The 8,108-nt window shown below is 34.7% G+C and overlaps 3 non-coding genes across 3 annotated transcripts; all 3 read right to left on the reverse strand.

The window, feature by feature from the left end:
* Nucleotides 1-3,099: 3,099 nt before the first annotated feature.
* TRNAV-UAC lies at nucleotides 3,100-3,172 on the reverse strand. Its single transcript has one exon. It is a non-coding gene; the product is annotated as a tRNA-Val (tRNA).
* Nucleotides 3,173-6,868: 3,696 nt separating this feature from the next.
* On the reverse strand, nucleotides 6,869-6,941 carry TRNAV-UAC. The gene has a single exon. It is a non-coding gene; the product is annotated as a tRNA-Val (tRNA).
* Nucleotides 6,942-7,418: 477 nt separating this feature from the next.
* On the reverse strand, nucleotides 7,419-7,491 carry TRNAV-UAC. The gene has a single exon. It is a non-coding gene; the product is annotated as a tRNA-Val (tRNA).
* Nucleotides 7,492-8,108: the final 617 nt, after the last annotated feature.

An 8,108-nucleotide genomic window follows, 5' to 3' on the forward strand; every position in this document is an offset into this window, starting at 1 on the left:
ATCACCGGGCCGCCGTGGACCCACCAAAGATCAGCCTCCTCCTTCAGGTAGAAGCTCGCCATCTCCACCTGACGACCAGGTGGGCACTTTACTGCCTCGAGGATCTTGTCAAAAGCTCGAATCCACTCCTCAAGGACTGCGGGGTCCTCCTCTCCAGCATAGAAGGGTGGGTACTGCCCTGCCACCCTCCGAACCAAGTCCGGCTGCCCGCGCTGGTTATTCTGCACCATCGCGTTTCCGAGTAGCTGGGTGATCTGCGTCAGCTGCTGAAGATTTTGCATCAGCTGCTCCACGATTGGCGCTTCCGGGTAGTCCTCGCGTCTTCGTGGCGGCACCATGGTCACTAGAAGAGGGGGATACTAACAGAAAGCGAATAGAACGTTGCGGTCGGCCTTAACCAAACACGCAAGAAAGCAAGTGAGAACGAGCTCACGACAAGCAAACAACAAACAACCTGCAAAGCATAAACAAAAGCAAGTAAACGAGTCCTCACCGCGCGGCCTAGAATTCACACATCTTAGAACTCTTAAACATCTTAATTTCTACTGATCAAGTCCTAGAGTCTCAGATTACAACCCTAGGATTCCTACTCAGACCTCAACACAGGCTCTGATACCAACTGTGACACCCCCAACCTCACACAGGCTGAGATAGATAAAATCTCAACACAACAGCTGCCTAACTCAACCAAACAGAACATAGCGGAAGCGAATTTAAAACCTAAGGGGCGTCATGCCACATCTAGGTAAGATAACACAGCCTAGATGCACAGGCTAACCATAAAAGCTGAACTGTATAAACGATAATCTTCAAGTCAAGTCTCAAAACATCCAAACACTAGTCAAGAGTTTATAAAGTCTCAAATGGCTCACAGGCCAAAGCATAAATCTAAAAACATAACCACTATCTAAGCCTCCTCATACGGGTGTATCTCTATCGCGCTCACGCAAAGACTTTAAGGCAAACCTGGAAAACACACAAAGAACCATTAGCAAAAGACTGCTAAGTAACCACCATTCACACCCGCAAGGAAGTATAGATATACATATAAGTTTGTAAATAGGTTTACACACCCATATAGAATATAAACACCAACAAACTGTTCAATAGTTCAAATCGGATACTCAACAATGATAAACTGAACGAATCACGAACCAAGACTCATCCAAACGAAGCCAATATCCAACAAGGAATATATATATATATAACGAATCCACAAACGAGATACCAACTGAACACAATCATAAGGAACAATCAATCATAATTGAGAACAACGAGATATCAACAGAATAAACAAGGACTCATAACCAAAGAACCGAAAGGAAAACCCAACACCAACCACCAAACCTCACACCAATCATCGTATCGAACCCGACCCCAAACAAAAGCCGAGTACACAGGGGTAAAAACCCAATCACGGGGACCGAAGTCCAATCACAGGGGTGAATCGACCCAATCACGGGGGTAATGAACCCAATCACGGGGTAATGAGCCCAATCACAGGGACCGTAGTCCAGTCACAGGGACCTAAGTCCAATCACAGGGGTCATCGACCCAATCACGGGGGTAATGAACCCAATCACAGGGGTAATGAACCCGAATACAAACAATAGTAGCACATATAGTTCACCCAACAAACTACAATGATACCAACAAACCAACATCACATACTCATACTCCAACCTCAGCCCAAAACAACCAAACAAAGTGTTCATCTCATCTATGAACACAAACAAATTCCCAGGTAATATGAATATCAAGAATCAATAGACCAAGAGTACCAAAAGGGAAACTAAAGACATGAATAATCTCCAAGACAAGGTAATAAATACCCAACGAAAGGCATGGATGAATACTCCAAGGACATGGCAAAATACTCCACCAAACAATCCAACCATGATCAGAAACAAAGGAGAAACAACAGACAACAACATCACAAAACAGTCTCTGGAAGCAGATTCCCAGAGACCTTGCGGAACACATCAACGGATCTCAGCCCTCCGCCGCACTCCTCCGCAAGAAGGAGGCGGTCCTCCTCAACGGAACACCATCTCCCGTACAACCCAACCGTCTTGGCCTTGCGGAACTCCCCGGCGGATTACATTGTACCGCCGAGGACCTCCGCAAGGTCAACTTCAACTCCCAGTTCCAGAATGCAAAGCAGACACGAAGAAATTGTTTCCAGAGGGTAAAATCAGACCAGATACATCAACATTTCATCCAAATTAGAGGCCAAAAACATGGAAATCCAAACCATCAATGATCATACAACACTAGGCAAAAGATCAAGATGAAATCCAACAAATAGATTCAACAAAATAGGCTAATCACAAGGAATTTTCAGGATTTCCAACACCAAGAACATCATATAGATTAGGAGTGAATAAAAATAGTTTTGATGGACATAGTGGTTACCTTGAGTAGCTTTCTCCAACTCCAACAAGCCCTAAGCAAGATCACAAAGCCCCACCTTCACCTTGATCATCTTTTACCCAAAGAACCCCAAAAGAACATTATAAGAATATGCTTAAAAGACTATCAAAAACACAAAATACAAGATGGATTCTTAGCTAGATGAACTTACCCACTCCTAAGCAAACATAAAAGAGCAATCTTTACTTGAAAACTTGTAGGGAAATGGAGATCAAATTTTGGTGCAAGAGGAATGGAAAATGGCGTGTAAGTGATAGGGAGGGAGGAAGAGGAGTGAAAACTTTTAGGGGTTTTGATCTTCTAAAATATATACTAAGAATACATACAATATTTAGGGTGTAAGACTTTAATATGAGTTGGGCTTAAGTATATAATATGATAGCTACAAGAATTAATTATATATATACAAGACTAGCAAATTGGGCTAATGAATTCACCCCTTATAATTAATATAGGAATTAGAATCAAGGAAGCCCATAGAAATGTCTTAGGAAAATTATATAATATAAGATCAATAAGTTGGGCTTGTAGGAATATTTAATTACAACTATTGTAAGGATCCAAATTGAATAAAAATCCCTTACAAGAATAATTCAATTAATTGGGCTCTTGATTAGAATAATTAAATTAGGCTCATGAATAATTCAATTTAATCTACAAGATATATGTTGATGCCCAGGATTGAACTGGGGACCTTTAGTGTGTAAGACTAACGTGATAAGCACTACACCACATCAACTTATTAAATCTATCAACCCTTCGGATCTTTAACATTTCATTTTCAACACCGAGTCAGAAAATGAAATTGTAGAGGTTATCCATGGAAATAGGCGAGTATATTTCAATAATCGTGAAGTCAACTACAGAGAGGCATTTGATGATCTTAAACATATCATTCAGGATGACATCACCACATATATCCAGATATTTGTGTTCTTCAACTGCTAACCTAGATCTATTTACGCACTTATATTTTATCCATGTGGAACCGAAAAAATAAGCGAGCATTTATTTAACAATTATATCTTAGATTATGTATATTTTCATGAGAATTGTGCATGACACATAAATAATAATGTGTTGAGTATAATAGATATGTTATATAATTTGATGTGTTTATGTCAAATTTAATATAATGTGAAACCAATTTATATAATGTGTGTATATATGTTATAAACACTCAATAATTTGCAAAAAATTCATCATCATTAATAAGTTGATTGAACTGGCTACCTTTACTGTGTAAGACTAACGTGATAACCACAACACCACATCAACTTATTAAATCTACAAACCCTTGGAATCTTTAATATTTCATTTTCAACACCGATTCAGAAAATGAAATTGTAGAGGTTATCCATGGAAATAGGCGAGTATATTTGAATAATCGTGAAATCAACTACAAAGAGGCGTAACCTAGATCTATTCACGCACTGATATTTGATCCATGTGGAATCGAAGATATAAGCGAGCATTTATTTAACAATTATATCTTAGATTATGCATATTTTCATGATGATTTTCCATGACACATAAATAATAACGTGTTGTGTATATTAGATATGTTATATAATTTAATGTGTGTATGCGAAATTTAATATAATGTGAAACCAATTTATATAATGTGTGTATATATGTTATAAACACTCAATTATTTGCTAAAAATTCATCATCATTAATAAGTTCTGTAGTGATTAAGTGGTGACGTATAATCTACAAGATATATGTTAATGCCCAGGATTGAACTGGGGACCTTTAGTGTGTAAGACTAACTTGATAAACACTACACCACATCAACTTATTAAATCTATCAACCCTTCGGATCTTTAACATATCATTTTCAACACTGAGTCAGAAAATGAAATTGTAGAGGTTATCCATGGAAATAGGCGAGTATATTTCAATAATCGTGAAGTCAACTACAGAGAGGCATTTGATGATCTTAAACACATCATTCAGGATGACATCACCACATATATCCAGAAATTTGTGTTCTTCAACTGCTAACCTAGATCTATTTACGCACTTATATTTGATCCATGTGGAACCGATCAAAAAAATAAGCGAGCATTTATTTAACAATTATATCTTAGATTATGCATATTTTCATGAGAATTTTTCATGACACATAAATAATAACGTATTGAGTATATTAGATATGTTATATAATTTAATGTGTATATGTGAAATTTAATATAATGTGAAACCAATTTATATAATGTGTGTATATATGTTATAAACACTCAATAATTTGCCAAAAATTCATCATCATTAATAAGTTGCACTCAATAATTTGCCAAAAATTCATCATCATTAATAAGTTGATTGAACTGGGGACCCAAAAATTCATCATCATTAATAAGTTGATTGAACTGGGGACCATTAGTGTGTAAGACTAACGTGATAACCAATACACCACATCAACTTATTAAATGTACTAACCCTTGGAATCTTTAATATTTCATTTTCAACCCCGAGTCAGAAAATTAAATTGTAGAGGTTATCCATGGAAATAGCCGAGTATATTTAAATAATCGTGAAGTCAACTACAGAGAGGCGTAACCCAGATCTATTCACCCTCACAAAAAAAAAAAACATAGATCTATTCACGCACTGATATTTGATCCATGTGGAACTGAAGAAATAAGCGAGCATTTATTTAACAATTATATCTTAGATTATGCATATTTTCATGAGGATTTTGCATGACACATAAATAATAACATGTTGAGTATATTAGATATGTTATATAATTTAATGTGTGTATGTAAAATTAAATATAATGTGAAACCAATTTATATAATGTGTGTATATATGTTATAAACACTCAATTATATGCGAAAAATTCATCATCATTAATAAGTTCTGTAGTAATTAGATGGTGACATTTAATCTACAAGATATATGCTGATGCCCCAGATTGAACTGGGACCTTTAGTGTGTAAGACTAACGTGATAACCACTACACCACATCAACTTATTAAATCAACCAACCCTTGGAATCTTTAATATTTCATTTTCAATACCAAGTCAGAAAATGAAATTGTAGAGGTTATCCATGGAAATAGGCGAGTATATTTGAGTAATCGTGAAGTCAACTACAGAGAGGCGTAACCCAGATCTATTCACCCTCACCAAAAAAAAACCTGGATCTATCCACGCACTGATATTTGATCCTTGTGGAACCGAAGAAATAAGCGAGCATTTATTTAACAATTATATCTTAGATTATGCATATTTTCATGAGGATTTTGCATGACACATAAAAAATAACGTGTTGTGTATATTAGATATGTTATAAAATTTAATGTGTGTATGCGAAATTTAATATAATGTGAAACCAATTTATATAATGTGCGTACATAAGTTATAAACACTCAATTATTTGATGCCCAGGATTGAACTGGGGACCTTTAATGTGTAAGACTAACGTGATAACCACTACACCACATCAACTTATTAAATCTATCAACCCTTGGGATCTTTAACATTTCATTTTCAACACCGAGTCAGAAAATGAAATTGCAGAGGTTATCCATGTAAATAGGCGAGTATATTTCAATAATCGTGAAGTCAACTACAGAGAGGCATTTGATGATCTTAAACATATCATTCAGGATGACATCACCACATATATCCAGAAATTTGTGTTCTTCAACTGCTAACCTAGATCTATTTATGCACTTATATTTGATCCATGTGGAACCGAAAAAATAAGCGAGCATTTATTTAACAATTATATCTTAGATTATGCATATTTTCATGAGAATTTTGCATGACACATAAATAATAACGTGTTGAGTATATTAGATATGTTATATAATTTAATGTGTGTATGTGAAATTTAATATAATGTGAAACCAATTTATATAATGTGTGTATATATGTTATAAACAATTTGCAAAAAATTCATCATCATTAATAAGTTGATTGAACTGGGGACCTTTAGTGTGTAAGACTAACGTGATAACCACAACCCCACATCAACTTATTAAATCTACCAACCCTTGGAATCTTTAATATTTCATTTTCAACACCGAGTCAGAAAATGAAATTGTAGAGGTTATCCATGGAAATAGGCGAGTATATTTGAATAATCGTGAAGTCAGCTACAGAGAGGTGTAACCTAGATCTATTCACGCACTGATATTTGATCCATGTGGAACCGTTGAAATAAGCGAGCATTTATTTGACAATTATATCTTAGATTATGTATATTTTCATGAGGATTATGCATGATACATAAATAATAACGTGTTGTGTATATTAGATATGTTATATAATTTAATGTGTGTATGTGAAATTTAATATAATGTGAAACCAATTTATATAATGTGTGTATATATGTTATCAAAACTCAATTATTTGCGAAAAATTCATCATCATTAATAAGTTCTGTAGTGATTAGATGGTGACATTTAATCTACAAGATATATGTTGATGCCCAGGATTGAATTGGGGACCTTTAGTGTGTAAAACTAACGTGATAACCACTACACCACATCAACTTATTAAATGTACCAACCCTTGGAATCTTTAATATTTCATTTTCAACACCGAGTCAGAAAATTAAATTGTAGAGGTTATCCATGCAAAATAGGCGAGTATATTTGAATAATCGTGAAGTCAACTACAGAGAGGCGTAACCCAGATCTATTCACCCTCACCAAAAAAAACATAGATCTATTCACGCACTGATATTTGATCCATGTGGAACCGAAGAAATAAGCGAGCATTTATTTAACAATTATATCTTAGATTATGCATATTTTCATGAGGATTTTGCATGACACATAAATAATAACGTGTTGAGTATATTAGATATGTTATATAATTTAATGTGTGTATGTGAAATTTAATATAATGTGAAACCAATTTATATAATGTGTGTATATAAGTTATAAACAGTCAATTATTTGCGAAAATTCATCATCATTAATAAGTTCTGTAGTAATTAGATGGTGACATTTAATCTACAAGATATATGTTGATGCTCAGGATTGAACTTGGGACCTTTAGTGTGTAAGACTAACGTGATAACCACTACACCACATCAACTTATTAAATCTATCAACCCTTCGGATCTTTAACATTTCATTTTCAACACCGAGTCAGAAAATGAAATTGTAGAGGTTATCCATGGAAATAGGCGAGTATATTTCAATAATCGTGAAGTCAACTACAGAGAGGCATTTGATGATCTTAAACACATCATTTAGGATGTCATCACCACATATATCCAGAAATTTGTGTTCTTCAACTGCTAACCTAGATCTATTTACGCACTTATATTTGATCCATGTGGAACCGATCGAAAAAATAAGCGAGCATTTATTTAACAATTATATCTTAGATTATGCATATTTTAATGAGGATTTTGCATGACACATAAATAATAACGTGTTGTGTATATTAGATATGTTATATAATTTAATGTGTGTATGTGAAATTTAATATAATGTGAAACCAATTTATATAATGTGTGTATATATGTTATAAACACCCAATTATTTGCGAAAAATTCATCATCATTAATAAGTTCAACTTTAGGTGGTTCCGACCCCTAGTTTGTTTTAGGTTATTTTTCCTCTTCTCTTCAGATTCCTCTAGCATAGTTTAGCCTAGTTTTACATACATTCCTTTGATTTCAAGTTTGGAATATCGGATTGGAGTTG

The sequence above is a fragment of the Ipomoea triloba genome, chromosome 9 (assembly GCF_003576645.1).
Source record: "Ipomoea triloba cultivar NCNSP0323 chromosome 9, ASM357664v1".
In the NCBI taxonomy this organism is placed as follows: Eukaryota; Viridiplantae; Streptophyta; class Magnoliopsida; order Solanales; family Convolvulaceae; genus Ipomoea; species Ipomoea triloba.